General features: G+C 47.3%; 1 protein-coding gene across 1 annotated transcript in view; it reads right to left on the minus strand.

Annotated features, from left to right (window-relative positions):
- Positions 1-15,461, minus strand: part of TSKS (testis specific serine kinase substrate) — a 332,589-nt gene that overhangs the window by 23,510 nt on the left and 293,618 nt on the right. The gene's annotated exons all lie outside the window — the stretch shown is intronic.

Raw genomic sequence — 15,461 nt, forward strand, 5'->3', positions numbered from 1 at the left:
GTACTGTTTCTGTGTTTGTTTCAAAGGAACTGCATAAGTGGCTAAAAATAGCCACTTGTTTATCGGCTTTGTTGAGTAGTGTAACCCTATTATGAAGACAAGAAGCCTGCCCTAGTAGTAATGAGCATTAATGCTTCAAAATGAAGTTATGCTAATGTCTTCTAAATTAGGCTATCAAAAGAAATCAAATTAGAGGGCTACTGCATATGGAAATGAGATGGTAAAAATAGTCTGGGCCCATCATATTTACTACGAGTGCGTACACACACAGCATTAATTACTACACACACATTCGCAGAAATGCAGATTTCAACCACACTGAAATCAAGACCCACACCTCCAATCCAAGCACAGGGTCGAGGATAAACTATGAACAAGAATATTGTGCTGCATAACTAAATACTTATAAGGTCCCAAAAGCGAGACCTATTGGCTATGCCAGTGCTTGTTGTTTCCAGACTTCAGTGACTGCAGGCACATTGATGTGCGCGTGGTGAGGGTTGTAGGGGAAGGGAAGTCCTTTAAAGAGAGTCATTTTCTCTCTGGATTTCCCTTCTCTTTTTGAAACTCAGGAGCAGCAACATTGTCCTGGTGTCACCAGGCTTTAAGTGGAAGCTTTTTCAATATTATATACAAGCCATAGTTGCTGCTTATTTATCTTATGCAACTAACAACCACTGACCAAGCCATTAGTTCTGACTTGTAGGTATGAAGTGACTTATTGTATCATATATCTGGACACAATATTAGGAACAGCAAAATACAAGTCGGGCGGCACACTGTGCTAAACACGGATTTTTAGCTTACGTGTTTTTATGCCACGCCCTTAATTACACTGACCACGCCCCTTTGAGAGACCCCCCAGTTTTTTCATCCTACTTAAAGCCCTGCCAAAGCCAACAATGCACCCTATACTACTTAGGGACTTTAAGATTCTGCACTTTTAAGCCCCCGTGACATATCTGAATTATCTGCTATATTTATACATTGCTATAATATTTATGTTTACGTATTGATATCTCTGTATTTATACATAAGTTGTATTGTAGCTCTTGCTGGCCGCCTTTGGTTAATCAATACTTTGGTATCCGTGATACTTTTCCACTTCTATATAACCTTACCCCTTCTTTTGTATTTAATCAAAATCTTCCAAAAATAAGCATGTATTATGTATTCTGTTTCGTGATGGTCACATTATTATTGGCTAGTTCTCTCTTATGGCATTTCATACTCACCATATGTGTCTTTATTGCTATTGTTAAAGGTAATAATATTACTGGTTACAGAACTCTGGGTCTATGCTGCTCAGTACTTTCCCTTAAAAAGCATTTAAACTTAAAGATCATATACATACCAAAAACGCACCTCTTCCAAAAAGGTGGGAGGGGCAATGCACCCACTGTGGCCATCTCTGCGTAACTTGAAAGTCTGGGTTCAGATCCTAGTTTGAGGGGTGATTGCGTGTGTTAATCCTTCTGCTGCAGAGAGCCTAGTGTAACCTACACAGCAGCAGGTGTAGCCGAATGGGTTCATGCGCCTGCTGCATGCGGTTCACAGGTTCCAGTAGCCACTACGCCTTCTCATTGACCGTTAAGGCAATGATAATTAGAGCACGTTGAAGCCACAAGAGTGGAGGCCAGCGTTAGCTATACTCCAGTGGTCGGGAGCGCCCCCTGCCGGGGCTGTTCTACCCTGCACCGTACCCTGGCTGGCGTGTGTGAGGTCTGTGGGCCTCGGTTCCCGCAGCGCCCAGACTTGGCAGCAGCAGGCACTGAACCCGCCCTGCTGCAGAGTGAAAGCGAAGGCCGCGCTGCCCCGCCCACCTCTCGGTTTCCAGATAAAACTCCCCGGGTGATCCTGAATTTCCCCGGATGGTGTCGCGTGAATTCCCTGCCAGTTAATGGTTCACCCGTGGGGGGTTTTCCCAGCCGGGTGTTTCCGGGACCGGCCTGTGGGGAACTACGAAAGTTTTCGTCATTATGCAATTCTGAAAGGCCGAGAGGGTTGGTGCAGAGAGAGCGTCTCTGAAAGGACCTGAACAGAGGAGTGTCTCTGAAAGGACCTGTACAGAGGAGTGTCTCTGAAAGGCCGTACGGGACAGAGCTGGCATCTATGAAAGGCTGGCGGGGCTGGGGTGCAGGAGGTCTCATCTCGGGTGAGCCGCTGTCTATGAGAGGCTGGCGGGGCTGGGGCAGGAGCAGTCGCATGTTAGGTTTCGTTTATGTCAGTGCTATTAGTTCATGGCAGGGCCCATCGCATAAGTGCAAGTTCGGAACACATCGCATGAGTGCAAGCTAGGGACCCCTGCCATAAGTGCAAGCTCGGAACCTGTGTGACAAGTGCAAGCTCATAACCCGTAGCGTAAGTGTGAGCTCCGGACTCGTGGCATAAAAGCGAGCTCAGAACCCAAGGCATAAGTGCTTAGAACCCGTAGCATAAGTGCGAGCTCAGGACCCGTGGCATACATGCAAGCTTAGAACCCATAGCGAAGTGCGAGCTCAGAACCTGTAGCATAAGGGCAAGATTAGAACCCGTAGCGTAAGTGTGAGCTCAGGACCCGTGGCATAAAAGCCAGCTAAGAACCCGTGGCATAAGTGCAAGATTAGAACCCGTAACATAGGTGCGAGCTCGGGACCCGTGGCATAAGTGCGAGCTTAGAACCCATAGCGTAAGTGTGAGCTCAGGATCCGTAGCATACGTGCGAGCTCAGGACCCGTGACGTAAGTGGGAGCTCAATACCCGTGGCATAAGTACGAGCTCAGGACATGTGGCATAAGTGTGAGCTCAGGATCCGTGGCATAAGTGCCCGCTAAGGCCAGCTGAGCTGGGGCCGGGTTAGTCGGAGGCTGTTGGGTGGCTGGTATCTGTGAACAAACAGAAAACGGGTGGGACAGAAAATAGACCCGAGCACCAACCTGCTCATGGGTCAGATGGCCCGAAAAGTGGCCCAAACCGGGTCAGTTTTAACATGTAAAGCAGCTGAAGGGAGGGGAAGTACATCGGCTGTTTGTGGAATCCGGACACAAAGCAGGCGCTGCGGCACTCGAGCGGACTGACACAAACAGCCGCTGTAAAGAAACAATGTGTCGGATGCAGCGGGACTGTGCACACTCTACAGTCTGACGAAACCTTCCTCCACCCTAAAACTAAGTTTTCATACTAAGTTGCGCAGACAAGAGCGGTGTAATAGGGACAGCATTATTGTTTAAGAAGGCGTTTCTTTCATTTGCACATAAATGGAAACAACAACTAAGCAAAAACAAACCAGTAATGCGCGAATGGGCACGCACCACAGAGGAGCGGTGGCAAGGGAGCGTGGCAGCGATACGAACGCGCACTGCTGCGCGTGCTGGACACGTACGGGAATGGGCGGAGCAAAGGCAGGACATGCGCCCGCCTTTGCCCAATTGTGTGCTGCATTTTTTTTTTTTTTAAAACACGCAAAAGCCAATGGCAGACGGGGAAAGCAAATCCACACGCACGAGCGTGTGGTCAGCTATCAGAACCCCGTACAAGAGGTCTCGCTCTGCGCACTGCAACGCTAGGCGCGAGACCTAAAAAGGGCCCGAAAACTACACCAGCTAGTTTTAGACAGATTGCTCTGTTGGATGCTTTGGGCAAGTTGTTTAAGTCATCTGCAACAATGGGCCCATGATCAAGATATTTTACCTCCAGAGCAAGCTGGCTATAGAGAGAATGATGGTACTCGGGACAACATTGCGAATGTCCAGACCATTGTAGAGAAATATGTATTCCTGCGAAGCATGCCAGTTTATACGGCATTTATTGACTTCTCCTCAGCGTTTGACAAAGTCGATCGCCAAACGCTGTGGAGAAAGCTTGATCAACTTGGCATACCACAGCACCTCTTGGGTCTAGTCATAGAATTACACACAGATACTTGGTGTCAGGTGCTGATTGGAGGTGCGCTGGGGCTATCATGTAAGATTAAAATGTACAATGGGCTAAAGCAGGGTTGCTTGTTGGCCCCTTTATTGTTCTCTTTGTACATATCTGATCTCCCCGACGCCTTGAACTCAGTGCGGGGGGATGCCCCCAAGATTGGCACAATGTCCGTTGGCTCTTTATTATATGCGGATGACGTTGCGGTCTTTGATTTAACGCCTATTGGTCTGAAGCGTCGTCTGGATGTCCTAACTAGTTATGCAGAAGCCCACTTTTTTAAAATTAATATTGCTAAAAGCAAAAGTTTGCTATTCCGTAAGAAAGGCCATAGATTAAAGAGACTTGGGGCCCAAAGAACTGGAGTTGGTGGATTCTTATTTATATCTGGGTAAGGTCTTTTCGAAAACTGGGCGAGATCTAGACCACATTTTCTCTGTGTTAGCATGGCTGACTGCCAGGCGGGATCTTTAAATAGACTCTACAAAACTTGTGGGAAACGCTATCTTGGTCATGTTTTGTCAGTATTTAAGGTAAAAATTCCCCCCTCATTAATATACGCAGTTGAGCTATTGGACACGAAACACTGGCTTTCTTTTGACAGTGCTGAAGGTCGAGTCTTTTGTCAAATTTGCAACCTAAATTCTCAGGCTGCTGCACATGTCTTACGCCTGGAATTTGGTTTAGTTTCCTCATATGTTCTATTGCGTGCTGCAGTTTTGAGATGGGGTAATTCTCTGTGTTGGGGTTAGGACGGCACTCTCAGGGCTGTTTTGAGATTGGAAATCTTTGATAAATTGAGAGAACATTCAACATTTTTTAGGTCCTTCGTTCAAGCAAATGACTTATTTGGGCTTACTTTGAATTTAGATTCCCCCATGTCAAAAACTGCATTAAAGTTGTTTATAAAGAAGTGCGCACCATCAATCAGCTTGGCTAGAGATATCGACTTGAGCCAGTCCAAGCCTCGTAATGAGGTGGTTTGTGGGAGTGCGCTGGGGAATAGACCTCAGCCCTATTTAACATGGAACCTGCCTCATTGAATCAGAAGGGTAATACTTTTATTAAGAATTAATTTGTTGCCGCTAAGAGATGTTACCTGTATTTGGGACAAAATTCCTAGTAAGGAGAGAATCTGTGAAATGTGCCAATTGGAAATTCAAGATTTTAATCATGTGTTATTTGTTTTTAAGACCTGTTTTTATCAAATATAATATTCATTCTGCCCAGGCGGCCCGTTCATTTGTTCTGTCCCCTCCAAATGAAATGGTCTGTTTTAAGATATATACATTTTAAAAATATTTCTGGTTATTTATTAGATAATCTTTAATACTATTTTTTCACATTGTAATATCTGTTGGCTGAATACGGAAGAATTTTTGTATTGTACATAAAGTTTTCCTTTCTTATTTTATTTGTGCACTTTTGTGGACCTCCGTTGTAATTCCATATCAAAATAAAATAAATTGTAGGAGATGGCACATCCACGGTCCGGTTTAAACAATGGCAACTTGAATTCAACAGGCAAACTCTGAACCTCTCATAGGCCAAGGCAACACTACACTAAAAGTTGGCCAGTAAAGATCATCTCTATACACAAATCATGGGCGGAAAAGACATTCAGACAATCAGACAACAGAACAACAAAGGAGCGGGGCTCAGCCACCCGAAGAAGAAATCATGGTATAATGGGACACTTACAAAACAGCATTAAGAAAAACAACCAAAATGCTCAAATTTAAATCCGCAAACAAATAAAAGAAATACAAGCTAATAATGGCAAGGAAATTCTATAGTAAAGACCCTCTGGGAGGCTAAAAAGAAATATTATGAAGACCAATAGTGCAGAGTGCATGCATTACTGAGACCCAATATGCAATCTGAATTCTAGCAATTTGTGAACAGTGTAATGAATCCACGTATAAAATGGGAAAATGCATATCGCAAGGAACATGGACTTCATATATAAAAAAATATGTTCACTACAGACGAAGCACGATGCCCAAAAATCTAATGGACCCAACTAAACTCATGGAGAGCCACATCAATCAAACGCTGGTCAAACAGACCCTAATGACAATATGAGCCGACGGAACACCAGAACCAAATGGTCTATCGGGACATTTATTTGAAACAGACACTGATTTCTGGACCCAACACTCAACACCTTTGTATCAAGCCTCTTTTATGTATGCACAGGCCCCAGATTCATGGCGCAGATCAATTCAGCACCTAATCCAGAAGGAGAGCACAAAGGATCCTGCAAATTATTGGTTAATAGCTTTACTTGGCGTAGAGGCCAAGGCATACGCAAGTATCGTCTTAAAAGATCTAGAAAGCTGGGCAGAGAAATAAAACGTGATTCCCTACTACCAAACCGGATTTAGGTATTAAGTGTAGACTGTAGACAATATTGTTGTCTTATCACACATGGCAAATCGCGCAAAAAACTCTTTTCAGCCTCCACTCTATGTCTGCTTTGTAGACTACTCAGCAACGTTTGAAGGGATAGCCCGTCAAATATTATGGAAGAAACTGACTGAGTGGGGCATTCCTCAAATTCTGCTCAACGCAATTATGGCACTCTACATGAATACCAGGGTACAAATAAACTGAGAAAAAAACAAGACCTCAAAAACAATCATCAGAAATAAAGGCATAAAAAGGGGTCTGTTCTCGCCCCACGGCTGTTTAATTTATATACTGCTGATCTAGCGACCACAATATGCAGATGATTTAGTAATTTTAGCTCATAAGAAAATAGGATTAAATGTTCTCTTGGGGAGCTATATAAATACAACATGAGCAATAAGTTGGGTGCAAATGCCAGTAAAAAAGAAATAATGATATTTGGGAAATTAATGGGGAAAGACAAGAACGTGTGGAAACACGGCTCAGAAGATCGATTACAATATTACTCACACTATCTGGGAATATAGCTAACTGACACAACTAAACCACAATTTCACCTGAGATTACTGGAAAAAAAACTTAAAAGGTAATGTTTGCACTATGCCATCTAAACACAAAGTTATATAGTTAATCTGGCGAAGCAATCATAAGGGTAATTTAGCATATGGAATATGAACCTGCAAGGAGGCATTATAATTGTGCATCAACTCTACTGGTCTGGGTCATTACACGTATCACTGAGCAAGCGGAGCGTTGGGCGCGCTTGCCACTCTCCCTTGAGGATAGGCTTGCAGTTGTTAAAATGTCCTTCCTGCCTAAGCTTTTATATTGGTTCGTTAATATCCCAATCAAACTGAATATAGCTCTATTCCAGACATTACAATCTGCCATTCTTACTTTTGTGTGGGGTGGGAAGAAGCTGGGAGATATTAGTGTAACCATTTGACCGGGGTGGGTTTGAAGCACCCGATTTTCGGCTCTATTATTATTTATGCACCCAGGCGCAGTTCGCACACCTCATCTCGCGATTGAATCTGATGCTGTCCGACCACTGCCTTTGCAGGCAGCGACCATCTCTGGGCGATCGGGAGGTCCCAGAACTGAGATTAACCCAGTGTTATGCACTGCCTGGGCCTGGAAGATGCTCGCCAAACGGGCGTGACTTCCCTATATATATGCCCAGCGGTTACCACTAGCCTCTCACCCAAACATCTCTGCAGCGAGGGAGACACCAGCCCTGAAGGAACTGGCGGCTGTAGGTATATCCCGAATGGGAGATCTTTACACACACGGACAATTCAAGTCCTTGCATGATATACAGGGTTCCACAGATCGTGGGTTCATGCTGGGTTTCACTTACGTTGGAGTGCGGCAAGCTATTAAAACGATTTACCCAGACTACCCGGAGGAACCCGTTACCTTGCAAGCATTGCAGGCTATGCTGAGGGGGGAAGAGCGAAAAGGCCTAATCACTAAACTATATAATGCCTCATTGCACGAGCGGGAGATTGAAGAGCAGCCTTCTTATTGCAGATGGCAACGTATGCTAGGACCTGCACTTACACTGGATGTGTGGAAAGACTGTTGTGTACTAACTGGTCGCCTCACAGCGAATTGTAACCTGCTGCTGATCCACTTTAAATATTTGCACCAATTTTATTATACTCCATTGCAACTTAATAAGTATGGTTTGCGTGACACTGCTAATTGTGTGAGGTGTGGGCAGGCTGACGCCGATTTTTTACATATGTCCTGGACATGTCCTGGAATTTCTGCTTTCTGGTCCAAGGTTATAAATATTGTCACAGAAGTTGTGTTGGAACCTGTACATTGCAGTCCAAAGCTCTGCCTGCTGGTTTATGTGAAACAATTAAAGCCATGCAATAGGCGGATAACCGCTGTTTCCACTTTGTTTGTGAAGAGGTCTGTAGCACTTTGCTGGGGGGCAAAAACCACTCCCACAGTTAAAAACTGGATTCGTGATTTGCTTTATTGCAGAGACAAATTAGAGATATACGCTGAGGAGTTGCCTGAAACCTCACGCCCCAAAGATTTCTGGGCACCCCTTATGGCCTATTTATGCACTCAACCGGACTTGACGTGAACGATCTGTACTGCACTCCTACCATCTGGTGGGAGATTACTCCTCATGATGTAGAGCCCCGCCATGAATGTTCACTGACCACCTACTCATGCCTATATCCGATATCTAATGTGCCTCCAATGTAGGATGTACTGCAGTCCACACTGTTGGGGGGGGGGTGGGGATTGGTTAAATGTTTTGCTCTCGTTGACATGATCACCTACATTGCATATGTATGTATGTCTCTATGCCTTTTGATTCGATAAACAAATGTAAAAAAAATAAAAAAACTCTACTGGTCTAACAACTCTGGCCCGATGTGGGAAGTTTTTTAGTATAATGCAGAGAACTTTCAAAGCTTGGAACCTAGTAAGACCGGCTTGACAACAACAATGATTTAAAATAACTTTTAGTTAATGGTTACAAGCCAGCAGAAGGATACGCAAACACCTCCTAAGGCTGGCCTCAAGACTAACGTAATATGAATTTTATGGGTGGAATGGTAAATTTTGAAATCAATCACAAGTTTTTGTTTTGATTTTAATATTGACAGTCAATTTTTGTAATTATTTTAATTAACCTTATACAATAACATTTTACTACTGATCCTAAATGGCTATGGTAGAAAAATGAAAACTTTCTAAAAGTGACATTTTCAAAATTGTAATTTGAAATCCGACTTTATGATAAGAGAGGATATTTCATTACAATTCCAAAGACTCCAAACATGAGCTGGTTTCCTGTTCCCATTTGAAAGTTACAGCTTATTAAATGCAATAATATAACTTCAAAGTTATCCTATGGCAGAGGTAGGCTTTGCAGTAATGAAAAGCAAATGTAAAAGTTTTTCACCGCCAGGACATGTAAAGCTTAAAAGTACATGTCCTGGCAGGCGTGACCAAGATGGCGGAGAGATAGGACGCTTCTTCCTGTCTCTCCGCTCCTGCCGGGCCGACTTCGTCAATAAAATAGCACCCAGAGAGGAGCTAGCAGTAACAACTCTTCGGAGGGGGGACCGGTTTAGCAGAGGAGCCCCCCCAGAAGAAACATTCAAAGAGATTGAGCGGCACTGACAACGTGCAGAGCAGTGACGAGCAGACGGGGGCCAGACTCAGGAGGCTCCTGCGACTCAGGGAGAAGGCTGAGAAATGACGGTGAGAGCCGGGTGAAGACCCAGGCGGCCCCAGCCACGGAAACGACACCCTGGGGTAGATTCGACCCCCCACGAGTCGTGGAGGTGTCACTGCGGAGCCCGCCCGACGATAGCGGCGTGCACCAAGCGCACCCGCAGCTGGGCCACGATGAGAATGGCTGACAGCCCAGTCCTGAAGGGTGCAAAGGCCCAGGCCTGGCCCCGTACTGCCAGACGAGACCGCTGCACCCGGCGTCCTCCCACAGCAACATTTAGCATTGAGGACGTGGCCAGTCTGAAGTCTGGGGCCTCGATCTGAGGATGGGGCCTATGGCGGTGGGGGCCAGCACTGAGGCAAGGGGCGGATCGGCACATCTGAAGAGCAGCCTGCGACCTGCTGATCCCTCTAACAGCTGAGATGGGCTTGGGCCCCGGTGGGAACGAGGTGAATCCCGAGGAGCTAGGGTATCCAGGAACGGCAAGTGCGGCAGCCGCCGCAGGCTGTCGCCAAGTGAGGGCCCCGGGAGCTGCGGAAACAGCCGAGTCAGACTAGGTGCGGTTTGCAGACATCCGGACACGCCCCCACTTGCCAGCTCGTGCAAGATCAACTGCTACCCCTGCCGGAGCAGATCTGCTAGCAGTGGGCGGCGTTGAGCCTTGGAGCATATCAGCGGGGGTCTGAGCTTTGATTCCTGCACCGCTCCTGGCCCCACGGCTGAGGGGATCAGTGGGCCATAGTGAGTACACCCTACCATACGGACATTGCCTGCTGAAGGGACACGCTCAGACACACTGCAATTAAGGCCTATATAAACATTACGTGGACCCTGTCGTGGGGGCCCTCTGCGAGCAGCATCGGCGAGGCCAAAATCTTGGGGGGTGCCCCTGGCATAGTGGAGCGACAGCAGTCTGACTAGGGGGTGGGGGAACTACGGCTCCAATAAGATCGTTTCACAGGGCTGGCCCCAGCCGCAACACTTGAGGCCTGATTGAATTGCCTTTTAGGTCACCTGACTTGTAGTAAAACACGGAGTTGGGAGAAAGATCGCCAGGGAGGCAGCAAGGCTTGCGTGCACAGCTTTTATAGTGAGGTGAGCCGTGTGCCCAGAGGCGCTCACAGTTATGGCAACAGGCCGACCTAAGAAAGACAAATCGGTGAAGGATATGCTCTTAAAAACGCCTCGGTCCGAGAGTCCACCCACCCAGGGGTCTTCTATAGAGATGGGGGAAGGAGGAGATACGGAGGGACCCGTCAGCCATTCCTTCCTGGAGTCCCTATTCTCCTCCTTGAGAGAGGACCTCACTACTATTAAACGCAAGCTATCTGCGGACCTGAGAGAGGTACGATGGGACATAGATTCCCTGGGGGAGAGAGTGAACTCCCTGGAGGACCATGAGTTGAACACGGCGAAAGAACTAGAGAGGCTTCAGCAGGAAGTCATCCGCTTACGGGAGCAGGACCTAGATCTTCAAGCATACACGGTCCCGTTGCAACAACATACGTATTCAAGGCAGAGAAACAGGGCTGGAGGATGCCGACATTAAAGCCATGGTGGTGGGCATGTTTCATGCGCTCCTAGGTGAGCCTGTGGCGTTTTCCATCAAGCTAGACCATATGTACAGAGTAGGACCTCGCATAGGCACTTCGGCCCCTCCAGCAGTTATCTTAATCTGCATCCATGATTTCCAACTAAAAGAACGGATCATGCACGCAGCCAGAGACGCCCCTACCTTCAAATATAAAGTTCAAAGACCTACTTTCTATCAGGATTTAGCCGCCTCGACCCTATTGAAGAGGAAGATCTTCCGGCCAATCACTACACACCTACGGACCATTGGCGTGTCGTACTCATGGGGTCATCCTTTCAGACTGATCTTCTCCCTCAATGGCGAATTGCATCAGGTACGATCGGTTGCTGAAGCCAGCAAACTCCTTCGCTTTGCGGACACTACTGAGGAAGGGGTGCCTCCAAGGAAACCCAAACGAAACAGGAGGAGCGGTCATGGATGGACCCGGATCAAATTCCCTACAGACTCACTGAAGCCGGACTCAGCCACCATGTCAAGGGGATGACAGGCAGTCCTGGCATCCCTTACAGGGAGGTCGCCAGGTGATGGTCATTTGGAGTAATGAGCAGCAACATGCAGCCGCTGCGGAGCCATCTCTGCCTAAACCTTACACAGAGAGCCGCCTGGGTGGGGGCGGGGAGACTTCGACCACTGATACCCCCTTCGGTTCCCTGGTCTCTTTCTCGAGATGGGGCTGGGAGACAGAGTACTTGGCCACACTACAGATCCCGAAACTGTTTCTTGGCAGCCACACATGGCTGACGGACTCTTTCTGCACATTTTACTGTTTATTTGTTTATATGTGTTGTTAGTGAATGGAGTTACTTTTGGGGGTTCTCATTCACCGTATCACTACTCTGTGAAGTTTCCCACTGGGGTTCATGAGGATTTGACGAGAGGCGGTAAAACACAGCAGTGACAATCCACACTTAGGGACCCCCCTGCCGGCTTTCCACTCACAAACACTGATGCGGCCCACAGAACTTAGGATTCTCTCACTTAATGTGCGGGGTCTTAATAATTCCATCAAGCGCAGGGCAATATTATCGTACTTAGAAAACACCAGGGCGGATATATGTCTTCTACAAGAAACCCACCTCCACACTCGTGATTGCCATAGGCTAACATCCCGTATGTTCCCCAAGCAGCTATTCTCATCTGGTCCTAATAAAACCACAGGGGTGGCTATTCTAGTATCCAGGACTTTTCAAGGCAGGGTGGGACAGAAAGAGGCAAAAATTAAAGGGATGCTTTTGTCTCATCAGTTTACAATCGGGGGCCAGACATTGATAATAGGGTCGATCTATGCGCCAAATGAGGGGCAGGAGCAGTTGTTCCATACGGCACTAACAGAGGCCATGGCCACGGACAAATGCAAAATACTTTTGGGGGGAGACCTCAACTTGGTATTTGATAACACTCTCGACAGATCAGCTCAGCGATTAGGACAGACAAGAGCTCTTTCGTCAGACGGTTTAACCAGGCTGCGAGAGGTGGGCCTGATAGATCTTTGGAGATCCCTACACCCCCAACTTAGGGAATAGTCCTTTTTTTCCAACGTCCACAAAACATACGTCAGGCTGGATTACTTGCTAGGCTCCAAACATATACACAAACTCACCACAGAGGTGGAGATGCTTGCGTCGTCCCTCTCAGATCACTCCCCGATAATGGTCACCCTGTCGCTTCTCCCTATGCAGCGCCCCAATAGGCAGTGGCATCTCCGGGACACACTCCTACAACGCCCAGAAGTGGTCAGTCAAATCCAGCGAGGAATTGAAGATTACCTCCTCCACAACGACACCCCTGAAACACGCATAGCAACACTATGGGAGGCACTTAAGGTGGTGATTTGGGGGGAACTCATCGCGGTATCCGCCGCAGATAACGCTAGCCGTAGGAAGAAAAGGGAGGACCTGTCTCAGCGGATCTGGGAGTTGGAGCAGATGCATCAGAGGACGAGTGCACCGAGAGTCTGGCACCAACTAGAGGCAATGCGGGCCCAACTCGCGGCCATTGACCAAAACTGAGCTGAATTTGCTGCTCTGCGGTTGCGCCACTCTTTTTATGTCGGGGAGAAACAAATGCGGGCGTCTATTGGCACACAAACTGCCAAAGAGCAGGCAGGCACAAGGGGTTCAAGAGATACGAGACCCGACTGGGAAACTGATGTCAGATGATGCCGCAATAGCAGGGGTCTTTCGGGAGTTCTATGCTCATCTTTACACAGGTTAGACTCTAGACAGCGCGGACGGCGACAGTTACTAAAAGAAGGCTCACCCCATGGCACTCACCCCAGATCAGGCAGAATACCTAGAGAGAGAGATACAGGTGGAGGAGGTTATTGTAGCAATCTTGCGGTTAAAATTAGCCAAGTCCACCGGACCGGACAGCGGCCTTTTAGAAAACATACAGTGTTAGCTCCCCTATTGACCCGGCACTTTAACACCTTTTCGACACCAGGTGCAATTCCGACCTCCAGGTTGGATGTCGCAATTTTAGTAATCCCTAAACCTGTGAAGGACAAAACCAGATGTGGTTCGTTCCGCTCCCACCTCCCTTTTAAATCTAGATTTGAAACTATATATAGGAATATTGGCGCATAGACTAAATGCATATGTGCCCGGCTTGATCGACCCTGACCAAGCAGGCTTCATACCCCAACGGCAAACCAGCAATAATACTAAATGGGTACTGCATATCATCGAGAAAGACACGAAGACATCCGGAGAGTATATGCTCCTGACTATAGATACCGACAAGGCCTTTAGAGGGTCCAGTGGCCGTATCTCGAACAAGTGCTGATGCTCTTTGGCCTAGGGTAGAAAATGAGGACACAGATTTTGAACAGTTATCGTGTCCCCACAGCGACTGTTAGAGTCAACGGGCACACATTGACCCCCTTTCCCATTGGCAGAGGCACAAGGCAGGGTTGTCCCCTCTCACCCTTGCTCTTTGCGCTATATATGGAACCACTGGCGCAAAGAGTGGGGGAGAGTACACGCACTACCGGGGTCACATTTGTGGGAGATGTCCACACTATAAGCCTCTACACTGACGACGTCCTGGTGATTTTGGCTGACCCGGACACTTCACAGGAAGCCTTCCTTATGGAATTGGACTCCTTTGCGAGAGCTTCGGGGTTTAACGTGAATATAGAGAAATTTGTTGCACTTAATCTTTCCTTCCTGCCTCACATAGTAGATGACTAGCAGGCTCAATACCCCATACAATGGTCACACAGCACGGTACCTGGGTATCCAAATGACACCTACACTGCAGGCAACTATCGCTATCAATTATCGCAACCTCCACAACCAAGTTCGTGCAAAGATGGAAACATTATCCAATATCATGGCTAGGGAGAGTAGCTGCAATAAAAATGACTGTTCTCCCTAAAATTCTGTATCTGTATCAAACCCTCCCCTTGCGGCCTCCCCCCGGTCTGATCCGCCGGATGCAGACGGAGGTCCTGCAATTTATCTGGCAGGACCGCAAACCGCCTATGAAGAAAACTGTTGGCTACCTGCCACCTAGCGAGAGTGGACTGGGGATCCCGAACCTTCAGCTATAATATTACGTGGCACAACGGAGACGCCTGGTTGAAAGGAATTGTTCAGAATCCGAGAAACATTGGTTGTTTCAAGACCGGGCGGAGGCAGGCACATCCCTCCAAAAGATCCCTTTTCTTAAAAAGCAACACAGACCCTCAAACCTGTACATGTCTCTTATAACACACACAATCATGGCAGCATGGGATCAGACTAGCACCAAGCACAACCTCACTACTTTTCCTTCCCCCATACCCCATTTTTTGGTAATCCAGAGTTCGGACCGGGGGTGGGCGAGACCACGTTCACACAATGGCGATACTCAGAATGCTGTACCATAGGACACCTTTTGACTCAAGCGGGGTGCTCTCTTTTCAGAAGGTCAAGTCGGACTGCGGGATACCTGAGTCAGAAAGGCTGCACTTCTTGCAACTTAGACATTGGGCGTTACAACCACAAAACAGGCCTCGCGCACAGAGACACCTCGCACAATATAAAAAGTGGCTTATAACCAGAACTTCCGATAAGAAATTAATCTCCAATCTTTACACGATGCTAAACTCAAGACACAAGCACTCATACAATGCGAGCTGTGCCAGCTGGGAGAAGGACCTGGGGAGTGAACTGAGCAAAAAAGAATGGAAAGAAATATATCACAGAGCAAGACACATGGCGAGCAATACGGGGCTGACAGAAACTCTGATGACAGTAGCTACCTACTGGTACTACACCCCAGTGCGAATACACAAGGTTGACCCCAGACAGAGCACAGATTGCTGGCGTGGCTGCCGAGAACGGGGTACGTTGGTCC

This window comes from Triturus cristatus, chromosome 7 (assembly GCF_964204655.1).
Source record: "Triturus cristatus chromosome 7, aTriCri1.1, whole genome shotgun sequence".
NCBI lineage: Eukaryota > Metazoa > Chordata > Amphibia > Caudata > Salamandridae > Triturus > Triturus cristatus.